Here is a 13,830-nt window from a genome sequence, read left to right as displayed (position 1 = left end):
ACTAGGGATGTGATGAACTTGCTGATCTCTCCACTAATCAAAGCACATTTAGAATATTATGATCAACTGTGAGCTCTTAATTAATTGTAGGAAGAACGCTGCTAAGCAATCAAAGGAGGACAATCAGGATGAAAAAAAAAATGGCCTTGAGATCACATCACAAAAGGATCAGCTAAAGAAACTGGAGACATTTGGCCTAGAGAAGAAAAGACTCAGGGGAGACATGATGAGTGGATTCCAATTTTTGAAGGGCTGTAACTTGAAAGATGGAGAGAAGAGAGTGTGAAGAATTCAGAGAAATTTTGGAAGATTTTCTGGACTGATGCAGAGGGAACTCAGCAGAACCAAGAGAATGATCCACACAATGACCTCAAAATCATAAAAGAAGACAACACTGCAACATTTCAGAATGCTAATCCACACAGCAATTGATCAAAACTTCCAATGACCAATGGCAAAGCATGATGCCTTTCCTTCAGCAGAGAGAGGTAGTGCACTCTTCAGGGCAGAACAAGGAAGATTTTTTTTTTTGGTGTGGCAATGAGGGTTAAGTGACTTGCCTAAGGTCACACAGCTAGTAAGTGTCAAGTGTCTAAGGCTGGATCTGAACTCATGTCCTCTTGAATCCAGGGCCGGTGTTTTATCCACTGTGCCACCTAGCTGCCCCCTCAGGCAGATATTTTCAAACATGGACAATGCATTGATTTGGCTTGACTGCCCTTATTTGTTAGAAGGGAGGGTTCTTTTCTTTGGGAAATAGTGGGTTCCCCCTCTAGAAGGGTTCTACCTTCAAGAAAAAAAACTGGATGACAATTAGTCACAGATGTGATGGAGGAGAATATTGTCCCGATACCGGTTCCCAAGGTGCTGAGATTCTCCTGGTGGGTCAGGAAAGGGTGACTGTACAGCTCAGCTCAGAGACAGGAGCAGGGAAGAGATGACCGCCAGAAGACCCTTCCAGTCCTCTGACTCTGGTTCTAATCACATCTTAGGGATTACAGGGTGCATTTTCCCCTCAGGGGCTGTGAAGTACTTGGCAGTTTGTGCTTTGCAAACGAACCACTTGACAGGGCGTCTGCCTCTCTAAAAATGGCTTTGTTTACCCTGTAGTTTGTGATTTAGGGAGGGGAGGGACCCAGCTGCTCCCTTTGGTTTCTAAATGGGCCCCTGATCTGCTCTTAAGGTGCATTTGTCTTCCAGGCCCAGGGACTCTGCTGGCTGGAGTGGGGTGGGAGAGTCCCTCCGAGGCCCCTCATTTCTATAGTGTCCCGGATGTTGGGCTTGCCCCAATTTATTTATTTTCTATTTGTTATTTCTCTAGTGTCTGTGGAATGTTCCTTTCTTGCCAATCCTGCTGGAGCAGGAGGTGGAGGGAGGCAGCTGACAGTGCCCTGGATTCCTTAAAAGCTGAAAGCACCCACTGGATTTGCCTGACTTTCTTCACTAGCACCAGAACCGGGTGGGTTTTGTTCTGTATTGTTTTGGGTCAGGGGAAGCCCTGGTCAGAATCAAAGGTACATTTCCATTACACTGCTGTGATCCATCCTTAATTCAATTACTTTGGCTCAGTGCCCTCTGACCCCAGCAACATCCCAGGCTTCAATGATCACACTAGGAAGCCCATAGATTAGATACTATTTTAGCTAGGACAGAGAGACAGACAAGGAGAGGGAGAAGAGGGAGAGAAAGAAACAGAGGAAGAGATAGATATTAAAAGAGTAGGATCAGGGGCAGCTAGGTGGCACAGTGGATAAAGCACTGGCCACGGATTCAGGAGAACCTGAGTTCAAATCCAGCCTCAGACACTTGAAACTTACTAGCTGTGTGACCCGGGGCAAGTCATTTAACCCTCATTGCCCATACTTAAAAATAATAATAATAATAATGTAGGATTGATACAGAGATAACCAGAGACAGAAAGATAGAGACAGAGACAAAGAGACACACAAAGAGATAGCCAGAAAGAGAGACAGAAGCCAAGTTAGAGACAGAGACAGAGAGATAGAGACTAAGATACACAGAGACAGACAGAGACACAGAGACAAAGATAGAGACAGACACAGAGAAAAAGATAGAGGAAAACAGAGACAAAGATAGAGACAGATACAGACAGACACAGAGACAGAGACAAAGATAGACAGACAGACACAGAGAGAGACAGAAAGATTGAGATAGACAGGCATAAAGACAGAGAGAGAGAGACAGAGAGACAGAGAAAAAACTAGAGACAGACAGAGGTTCATTAGACTCCTCTTAGCCGAGGCAAACACATGTTTCACTTGGGGTCTTTTTTTCCCCATCCTTAGCTTTACACTGAAGAAAGCAGTGAGTCTGTAATACTATTTAAAAAGGTGTAGAGAACAATTTTCACTGGAATTGAGTTGGTAGAATAGTAAAGAGACCTCTGCTCATCTCCAACCCTGAAATATTCAGTGAATCCTAGAGGAAGAGGCTTTAACGAACTCCTAGCACTTTCCAGCTGTTAGACTTCATTACCGATCTGTCTCTTCTCCCATAAATACTTAGAGTCTCACTAAAAATTCCAGGGAAGATGGGTTATCTCTCATCGGACTGTTTCTAAATCAGCAATCAAGGCTGTTAACTGTTTCAGGGATCTGACACTTGGCTGGGGATGGGCTGCCCCAGGACAACATGGACAGTACCAGGGTGTCAGTGAGCCAAAGGCCCCCTCACACTCCCAGCAGACAGGGATTGAGAAACAATGCTAATGGCAGCATTTATATGGCCCTTTAAGTTTTGCAAGGCATTTCATGTGTATTATCTCATTTGACCCTCACAATCACACAGATAAGGAAATTGAGACTGAGAAGTTCAGTGAGTTACCCAAGGTCACACTACCAGTAAATGCTAAGGCAAAATTTTCAGAGGCTCAGATTACTATTTTTTTTTTCAAATGTGTGACCCAAGCAACAAGACATAATGGAAAAAGCTCTGGACTCGGAGTCAAGACACCCTGATTAGCTGTGTGACCCTGGACAAGTCACTTAACTTCTGTATGCTTCAGTTTTCTCATCTGTAAAAAATAATAACAGCACCTACCCCACATGGGTTGTCATGAAGATTCAATGAGATAATGCATGATACAGTGAATATCCATGGAGTTAGAGTGCCCAGGTGCCCTTTTGCAAATCACCTCATTTCCCTGGGCCTTCCTTTCTTCTGCAAAATTATCAGGTTCTCCAAGTGATCCTCGGGGTCTCTTCCAGCCCTAAAGCTAGGATACTATAAAGTGCTCAAAGACCTTGAAGCACTTTTATAAATGAAAGCTATTGGGGCAGCTAGGTGGCGCAGTGGATAGAGCACCAGCCCTGGAATCAGGAGTACCTGAGTTCAAATCCGGCCTCAGACACTTAACACTTACTAGCTGTGTGACCTTGGGCAAGTCACTTAACCCCAATTGCCTCACTAAAAAATAAAAAACAAAAACAAAAATAAATGAAAGCTATTATCATGCAGAAAGTGAGGAAGACCTGGGTTCAACTCCTGCCTGTTATAACTAGTGATTATAACCTGTTTATATTTTTCAAGCTCTCAATTTCTTCATCTGTAAAATGATAGTTAATGAAATGGTCTCTGAGGTCCCTTGAAGTGTCAAACACAAGTATCCCACAACATTCCAGAACCTGGGGGGGGGGGGGATGTAAGTGGAAAATATTTATCAAAATAAGGAAAAATACAATTGAACATAGATAATATTAACATGTGGTTTTCTAAGTCAGTCTGCAGCCCACGGGGATCCTTTTGTATGGTTTAGCCACCCAATTTCTGTTTGAATTTGACACCACCAGTTTAAAGTGATTTATCAACATTAAAAGTGCTTCTATAGGGGCAGTTAGATGGCGCAGTGGATAGAGCACCGGCCCTGGAGTCAGGAGTACCTGAGTTCAAATCTGGCCTCAGACACTTAACACTTACTAGCTGTGTGACCCTGGGCAAGTCACTTAACCCCAATTGCCTCACTTTAAAAAAAAAGTGCTTCTATAGGGGCAGCTAGGTGGTGCAGTGTTTAAAGCACTGGCCCTGGAGTCAGGAGGACCTGAGTTCAAATCCAGCCTCAGACACTTGACACTTAACTAGCTGTGTGACCCTGGGCAAGTCACTTAACCCTCATTGCCCTGAAAAAAAAAAGTGCTTCTATAAATGCGAGCTAGTATTAATAGAGGAGTTAAGAAAATGTGAGGTCAAGTTCTGATCCTGGAGCAATCCTCTAAGGGCCTGAAGCAATTCCCTAGGATTTATCTCAGAAGTCTTAACAGAGCTGAGATCTGTGCTCTTTAGTTTGTAGAGTATCCAAATTAGAACAGATTCCCTACCCAGAGGAAATTGTGGGTCCTTTGGGAATGGGTCGTGTCTGACTCTTCATGACCAAATTTGGGGTTTTCTTGGCAGAGATACTGGAGTAGTGTGCCATTTCCTTCTGCAGTTTATATACAGATGAGGAAACTGAGGCAGACAGGGTTAAGTGACTTGCTCAGACTCACAGAGCTAGTAAGTGTCTGACGCTGAATTTGAATTCAGTCTTCCTGATTCCAAGTCTAGCACTCCATCCACTATACCACCTAGCTCCCCCTTAAAGCTAATTACAAAAATCTAATTAATTACTCAATAAAAAAATTGCTTATACTTCAACTTGAGGTGAAATGCCTAAATAATCCTGTTTCCTTGATCTTGGTTATCCAGTTAATTTTCTCAACGTTCTATCGCTTTTTTAGGGACAAAACTTTATAACAGGGGTTCTTAACCTGAGGTCCAATAAGTTTTGTTTTGTTTTTTGTTGTTGTTGTTTTTTGGTGAGGTAATGAGGGCTAAGTGACTTGCCCAGGGTCACACAGCTAGTCTGTGTCAAGTGTCTGAAGCTGGATTTGAACTCAGGTCCTCCTGAATCCAAGGTCGATGCTTTATCCACTTCACCACCTAGCTGCCCCCAATAACTTTTTTAAATAGATTTTATAACTATTTCAATTTAGTTAGCTTTCTTTGTAATCCTGTGTATTTTATTATATGTATTCAAAACCTTTACTTCTGGAAGGGTCCCCAAGGATTTATTAGAGAGATAAAAGGGTCCAGGGTAGAGAAAAGGTTAAGATTCTCTGCTTGAGAAATCAGTCAGTCAAAAAGTATTTATTAAGCACCTGTGTGTCAGTAAAGGTGCTAAGTGCTAGGGATATAAAAAATAGTTCAAAAAATAGTCTCTGCTCTCAAGCAGCTTACAATCTAATAGGGGAGACAACAAGTAAACAAAAATGTAAAAACAAGTTATATACAGGACAAATAGGAAATCATAAAGAGAGGGAAGGCCATGGAATCAAAAGAGTTTGGAAAAAGTTTAGACGGGATTTTAGTTGAAACTTAAAGAAAGCCTAGGAAGCCAAGAGGTGGGGATGAGGGAGGGAGAGCATCCCAAGCATGAGAGAGAACTGAGGGACAGCTAGGTGGTGCAGTGGATAAAGCACCAGCCCTGGATTCAGAAGGACCAGAGTTCAAATCTAACTTCAGACACTTGTCACTTACTAACTGTGTGACCCTAGCAAGTCACTTAACCCTCATTGATCTGCAGAGAGAGAGAGAGAGAGAGAGAGAGGTGGGGGGAGAGAGAGAACTGAGAAAAAGAGCCTAACCCTAGAAAGTGCTGCCTTCCAAAAGTACTGTGAATTCCCATTTCCTATATAGAATGGTACCTGGTCAGGATAAGCCTGAAAAAGAAAAGTCTTAAGGGTTTGTCTAGATGTTTTCAGCTAAAGGAGCTTCCATGAGGAAAAAAGGAATAGATTTGTGCCAGTTAGCTCCAAAGGGCAAAACTAACCAACAGATGAGGTAGAAATTTAAAAGAGGAAGAATTAGGCTTGATATAATAGAAAGTTTCCAAAAGTACCAAAATGGGACAAAAAGTCTGTCCTGGGAGGCAGTGGTGACTTCCCCTTCACTAGAGATCTTCAAATATAACAGCTAGATGATTACTTGTCAGATGTGGGTGGTATGACTAGGTGACCCCCAAATTCCCTTCCCAACTTTGAGATTCTGTGGTTATAAAGACCATTTTTCAAGTCTATTTCACAGAGCTGAAAAACACATTATTTTTTGTATCCCCACCCATTAGAATGTAAACTCCTTGAGGCCAGGGGTTGAGATCCGTTTTAGTTCTTGGTGAACACAATGCCTTGCTTAATTAAGGTTTGTTGAAGTGAAATGAGGTGAAATGAATCATTGCTGTTTTTGAAAGGTCATAATTTTAACCCTGCCCTGAACAAACTCTCCTGTGAGTTACTTTAAGCCAATTAGTCACTATTACCAATACGAATTTCAAGGTGGCATAGCCATGCATTTTCCCAGGCTATCAGCTAATTAGGTTAGCAGAAACAATGTCAGGAATGGCCTTATTCTCCATTTTCCTGGGAAATGTGCCCAGAGGCCATTAGACAGTGATTCCATTCAATAAACACCATAAATATAGTAAAGAATATAGTTTCAAAGTTTTTAAAAATCAATGATGCCAAGCCAGTAAACAACCTATCTTTCCGGAGTACATTCATTTGGGGCCAAGTCACATTCTCTGTGAATAATGGCAGATGAGGTCGTCACACATGGTGTCTGCCCTTCCCAGAATGGATATCAAAGTTCAGTTAGTTAACATTTGTCCCTTTGACATAATATCCTGGGATGGGGAGGTGGGGGAAGGGGCAGGGGCTTAATCAGTGTGGATTGGTAATTTTAAGAAAAAGATTTTCACAAAGACTTTTGGGAGGAGGTAGAATGGGATCTCAGAAGGACTAAGTCTAGGGAGACTAGGATGGAATTAGAAAAGAGTAGGTAAGGGGAAAAGATAGTACTGAACTGCTCAGCCTCAAACATTTACTAGCTATGTGTTCATGGGCAGGTCACTTAGACGCTCTCTGCCTCAGTTTCCTCATCTATAAAATAGGAATAATAATAGTCCCTACCTCCCAGGGTTGTTATGAGGATAAAATGAGATAATATTTGTAAAGTATTTTACAAACCTTATAAAGCTATATAAATGCCAGTTTATTATTATTGTTGTTGTTGTCATTATTATTTTGTGGGGCAATGAGGGTTAAGTGTGCCCAGGGTCACACAGCTAGTAAGTGTCAAGTGTCTGAGGCTGGATTCAAACTCAGGTCCTCCTGAATCCAGGGCTGGTGCTTTATCCACTGCACCACCTAGCTAACCCCCACTATTATTATTTTTTAAAAGAATCACAGAATCTCAAAGTTGTAAGGCATCTACCTGGGAAGTCATCTAGTGCAATCCCTGACCAAAGAGGAATTTCTTCTGTATCACTGACATAGATCAAGAACTGAAAGGGATTTTAGAAGTTATTACTCCCACCATCTTCATTTTTTACTCATGGGGAGATGAAAGGGTCAAAATGGGGAAGTGACTTGCCCAAGGTCACACAGGAAATAATGAGTAGAAACCAGGTGTGAACTCATATTTTTTTCCCTGCAGGGCCCTACCTTTTCATAGCTGACAAGTAAGTGGTCATCAAGCCTTTGCTTAAAGAACTCCAATAAAGGAGATTCCATTAATTCCAATTATAGCCAGTTGTACTTTGGAGAAGGAGCCAATGCTGCATCAGCCCAACATTTGTTGTATTCTGCCCCCTCCCTACCCCACCCCAATATTTAACCTCCTGGGATTGTAGGGAATACAGTCAATGCCCACTTCCCTCCTTCCTTTGAGTAGAAAAAATAACACCAAAGCTGGGCACCCGCTGAAATGAAGAACCAGAGAAATGGAAACTTAACAAAACCTGAAGTAGCCACAGAAGAGGCATCAATGTTAATGAAGTCGTATTTCTTCCTGGTGGATGAGAAAACATGTCAGATATTGTTGGAAGGAGTGGAAGGAATGGGGATGGGAGTGGAGCAGGGATGGAAACCAGTCGCCCAAATAATAACAACAAAGAAAGGAACTCTGTTTTGGTTTTCCCTACATGGCGACCTATGGGCACCTTTGAACTCTGAACTCATGAAGTGGCTCTCTCCAATCACGGAGACTTTGCATGTGCTTTTAGTGAGCTGATGTTATCTAAGATGATAAGACATTGATATATAAATGTACAAGCTGCTCTCCCATTCTCCATACCCATACTTTATCAACTCTCTCTGTCTTTGTCTCTCTCATCCTCCCTCTCCCTTTATATCTGTCTTTTTCTATCTCTGTCAGGGTCTTTGATTCTCTCTCTCTCTCTCTCTCTCTCTCTCTCTCTCTCTCTCTCTCTCTCCTGTCTCTCTCTGCCTCTCTCCCTCTCTGTCTCTCTCTCTCTGTGTCTCTATTTCTGTCTCTCTGTCTCTCTCTATCTCTCTCTCTGTCTTTCCTTCCCCCCTCCCTTCCCCCCCACATATAAACACACACACACACACACACACACACACATGTTGTGTGGGGATTTTTTTTCTGTCTCAAAAAGTATTTCATCTACGGCCAGCCAAAGATTTTGATGTATAAATCTACTGACTGCTCTCCACTTTTCCATATTCATATCTTACACTCTCTCTGTATCTCTCTATTTCTCGGTCTCTTTTCCTCCCCACCCAACCTGTGTGTGTGTGTGTGTGTGTGTGTGTGTGTGTGTGTGTGTGTGTGTGGCTCTTATCCATCTTTCTCTCTCTCCTCTCTCCTCTCTCCTCTCTCCTCTCTCCTCCCTCTCACACAAGCACAGATATGCACATTGCTTAAGGGATTTTTTTTTTACTCTTTAAAGGGATTGTATCTGTGGCCAGCCCAAGACTTTAGGCCTGAATGAGTCTTTCAAATTGATTTTTCTCTCTCTCTCTCTCTTTAACTTAAGGAGAAGCTTGTACTAGTCAGCCCCTGCTGAACCCCTTTGATGCTAATTCCTTGTTTTCTGGGTCAGAGAGAGACAGCCTCCCTATCTCCATTGGCAGGATGAATAAGGTCAGTTACCTTGGGGAAAAGCAGAGCAACTCCCATCTTGTACAGAGAAGTAGAAAAGCCAATGGGTCTTGCCAAGAATTTTGAAGTCATGAGTCCACATTGGGGTAAAGAACAGAATCAACATGGTATAAACCCATGAAGCCATTTTGCCAGAGGGATGGGCCTTTGAAGGGACGGATTCTCTGCCTCCAGTCTGCTACTGTGTATCAATTGTGTATCAATCTATAGAAGCATGTGGCATTTCTTCCCACAGAATGTAAGCCACTTGCAGGAAGGGGCTGTTTCCTTTTTGTCCCTTATCCTCAGCACTTAGCACAGTGCCTGCCATGTAATGGGCCTTTGATAAATGCTTGTCAACTTGATTGGTTAATTTGTGAGGGAAACAGGATTTAAGAAAGGCAATAAAAGTGTGAAATTTTACCAAGCAAAACCAGGAAGATTGATATAAAATGTATGGTTACTATGCCAACAAAAGGCTTAAAAAATAGAAGGCAATCTTATCAAATAGGTAAAACTATATGAAGGCTGTGCTTTGGAGAGATGTCTGATGAAAGAAGGGGAGCTAGGTAGAGCAGTGGATGGAATGGCGGGCCTGGAGTCAGAAAAACCTGAGTTCAAATCTGGCTTCAGACACTTAATAGCTGTGTGACCCTGGGCAAGTCACTTAACCCTGTTTGCCTCAGTTTCCTCATCTGTAAAATGAGCTAGAGAAGGAAATGGCAAACCAGTCTCTGCCAAGAAGACCCCAAATGTTGTCTCAAAGAGTCAGACATGACTGAAACAACTTAAAAACAACAAATGATGAGAGGATAAAAAGAGAGGTGTGCCACATAGTGAGGGAGAATGTGACCAATGGATATGTCGTATGTTCTACTGATATCCATGCAACACCAAGAGAATGAGGAGAAAACCCCCAGAGCAAGCAGTAGGTAGATATCCTGAAGCTAAGTTACAGGAGGACATCAATAGGCATCACACAAGATGGGCAAGTATTGATGGATTGTAATCTGTACCACTGGAGGGCACCTATACCTACAAGGATCAAAATTCTGGAAGATCAAATAGGAAAGGATTCAGTCTATCTTTCTAGTCAAATTTCCTAGGCCAGTTGAGAGAGGATGCACAAAGAAATACACAAAGAAAATGCAAACAAGCAGAAACTGAAGTCAGCAAGGGGAGCAAGAAAAGAATAAGGCTGATTTTCTTTACAAGGTTGCTATGGATGACAGTGATTTTAAAATAGCCTTCGCATAGGGGTCACTCTTGTAGCTCAAACTTGGGGAGGCTAGTGCTGTAAAGAGGGTCACAAGAAGACAAGTTGTTGAATCATTTAAGTAGTGTGCACCTCTTTCCATTGGGGGGGGGGGATTTCTTGGCAAAGATACTGAAGTAGTTTGCGATTTCCTTCTCTAGATCATTTTTCAGATGAAGAAACTGAGGCAAAAAGGGTAAAGTGACTTGCCCAGGGTCACACGGCTAGTAAGTGTCTGAGGCCAGATTTAAACTCAGGAAAATAAGTCTTCCTGATTCCAAGCCCAGTGCTCTATCCACTGAGCTACCTAGCTAGGGTGTATCCCTAAACAGATACAACCCCCTAAATTAGGTATGTCTAAATCAATACATGTCACAATCAGGCATTTGTACAATGACTCTTATTTTCAGAAAGTCAACCAAATAAATTGATAAGAATCAAAGAATTTGGGGCAGCTAGGTGGAGCAGTGGATAAAGCACCAGCCCTGGATCCAGGAGGACCTGTTCAGATCCTGCTTCAGACACTTGACACTTACTAGCTGTGTGACCCTGGGCAAATCACTTAACCTTCATTGCCCCACAAAAAAAAAAGAAGAAGAAGAAGAATCAAAGAATTCCAGAGTTAAGATTTCTTTCTCTATTCATTGATCTTAGACATTCCAGTAAAATTGACCTGCTAGAGTGGTTTGTAATTTTCTTGGGGGAAAAAATAACTAAATGTATTGACTTTTAAAATAAGCCTTACAATTGTTTATTAAATTAAACTTCCAAAAGTCTTCATTTTGCTACAATCACTTGTTTTACATGAGTCAGCATTGAGTTCACGAGATTTTGACATAACACTTCTAAGTCTTCATTGTGAAACTATGCTTTTTTCTACATTGCACATTAAGTATACCTTTGATAAGCAGGCCATTTTTCCAAGTCTAACCTTGATTGTTGGCTACTTCAGTCAGTATTTCATCTCTCTGCTTGGAAATTTCTGTACATTTAGAACAATTCAATTAATCAGTAAATCAATATACTAATCACTATGCATCATTCCTCAATGGGGACAACTAAAATTAGGCAGGTTCATTGGAATTTTAAAATCTCCAAAATATTGCAGGGTGGTGGTGGTGATGGATATTATATAGTCTGATGAAGATATTTATATTGGTTTTGGTATAACCCTGAATTAAAAAGTGATTTTTTTCAGTAAAAATTATCTTATTCTAATCTTAAGTACTTCAGTCTTTATATTGTCCTACCCAAGACAAGCATTGTTTCCCTTTCATATCAGTATTTACCAGCTATTTTTTTTTATTGATCTGTTCGATTTTCTTCCAATTTCAAGAAGACTATAGAATGCTATAGAGGGATCAATTTGTCCAGCCATGGAATCCCTATGAAGAGCTTTGCTTATTTTCTGAGGAGTAGGCTATTTTGCAGCAATATTTTTTTTTTTTTAGCTTTTGGCAATGTTTTTCATTTTCTCCAGCACTTTATTTTGAATTTTGGTGTGAATGACCCCATTTCATTGTAGACTTGATTGATCCTTGAGACATTTGCCTTCTCCATATCAACAGCTGCAGCAATATCTCTAATAGCCATTGAAGTGTGCATTTTAAGAACTACAACTCTTGTGTATTTCCATGGAGTAATATCCATTGTTTAAAACAGAGGATTAGAAACACAGAGGAAGAGAGCAATGAAATATACATGGATTGCCTGAAATCTATACATTCTTTTCAACTAATAATGAACTAAAAAGTGGGGGGAAATGGCTCCATCCAGGGTAATCTGGTCAAGGTCAGATGTTCTGCATTAGCTTCGCATCAGTACTAAGCTATGCATGATCATTGTTGTCAAAAAAATGAAACCACACCAAGATCATAACTTGTCTCAAGTAATTCTCATGTCACTGTAGTTGTTGCCTCTATATAACTTTCCATCTGCCACCTCTGTGTCTTTGACAAAGTGATGAATTCTGGATTTGCCTCAGCCTTATAGAATACCCAGCTTTCTTCAAAGGACAATGTAGCTGTTACCTCCTACTGTCCTTTCCTGACCCCCTCAAGTATTAGCACCTACTCCTTCTTGTAAATTGCTTTGTATTTTTGTGTGTTTTGCATTCATTTACTTTGGCATTTATTCTATCACCGCCAAAAGAAAATAAACACCTTGAAGGCAGGAGTAGTTTGGTTTTGTCTTTCTATTCTTCTGTGACATGTAAAATTTAATGTGGTCACCTTATTTCTGTCCCAAGTTTGGGAAAAATTATCTGGGGTTTCTAATATATTTGTTCATTATAAATTAGAAGCTTTAGCACCAGTTTGGGGCATTAAGCATTTATTAAAGCATACCAAGTATTAGTAAAAAGAGAACACCTGGCTCAGAAAGTTAAGAAAAGGCCTATCCAGCCTAGAGCTGCAGCCTGGCCTGCTTCTTCCTCCAAGTCCTCTACCATGAGCCTGTCTGTGTGCCAAACTGAGAGTCCAAGCTCTCTTTCCATTAGGAGAGGCAGTCCTTACACACTGCTTCAAGCTAATTGGCTAGCATCACCCAAGTCCATTGGTTCATTGGACTTGAAGGTGGTCCCCTGACAAGGTCAGAGTTCACACCCTCTGAGAGCACACCCTCTTGAGGGCCAGGCAGGTGTGGTTTTAATTGAATTAACTTTAAGTGAGTTAATCAATCAATCTTAACCCAATCAATCCCCTCCAGCTGGGGCCTTTGGGCATTCCAAAACCCATTATTTTCTCACATCTCTAACATAGTGCCTGGCATGTAGTCAATGTTTTATAAATGCTTTTCAGACTAAATCAAACATCCAGATACCTTGGTCTGAAGAAGGGAGGACCCTGGGCAATTCAATTCCTTTTCTAAGACTCCAGATTTTACTGTGGCATTTTTAAAAAGTTCAAGAGATATCGTTTCTGGGCAATTTAATAATTTTAAGAATATTTATTAATAAAAGGATGGTGATTTGGCTGTCTCTTTTAGACAAAGACCCCTCATGGCTGTGGACTCAGTTTATATGCCCTTGGAAGAGCAGATGATCTGAGGATGGCAATCAATTCTAATGGGTTAACCATTAATGAGAGAATGAATATTACAATAAAGGGCTGGCTATATTCCAATGAGGGTCTTGGGATACATAACTTGGATCACCTAAGTCTTGGTCAAAGAGACTTATCAATTTCTGAATCACCTGTCTGACAAAAGGCAGAGATCAACACTTTACCAGATGTGTTTGAGCAAACACAATAAGCAAGAATGCACCCATTAGCCCAAACCTAGAATTTCTATTACTGTCTGATTAGATCTTGGCCTGGGGAAATCTTTATCTAAGATTTCCCACACTGGTGGATTTCTAGATGAGGAAGTAGAAAAGGGGAAAAATCTTGGTCCTAATTTAATAATTCATTATTAAAACAAGAGAAAAATAATCATTTCTCTCATTACAATGGAAAGAGCATTAGACTTGGAGTGAAAGGATTTGGGTTTAAATACTGTTTCTTTTTTTTTTTTTTTTTGGCGGGGCAATGGGGGTTAAGTGACTTGCCCAGAGTCACACAGCTAGTAAGTGTCAAGTGTCTGAGGTCGGATTTTAACTCAGGTCCTCCTGAATCCAGGGCTGGTGCTTTATCCACTGCGCC

The sequence above is a fragment of the Dromiciops gliroides genome, chromosome 1 (assembly GCF_019393635.1).
Source record: "Dromiciops gliroides isolate mDroGli1 chromosome 1, mDroGli1.pri, whole genome shotgun sequence".
Lineage (NCBI taxonomy): Eukaryota > Metazoa > Chordata > Mammalia > Microbiotheria > Microbiotheriidae > Dromiciops > Dromiciops gliroides.
This window is presented reverse-complemented; position numbering follows the sequence as displayed.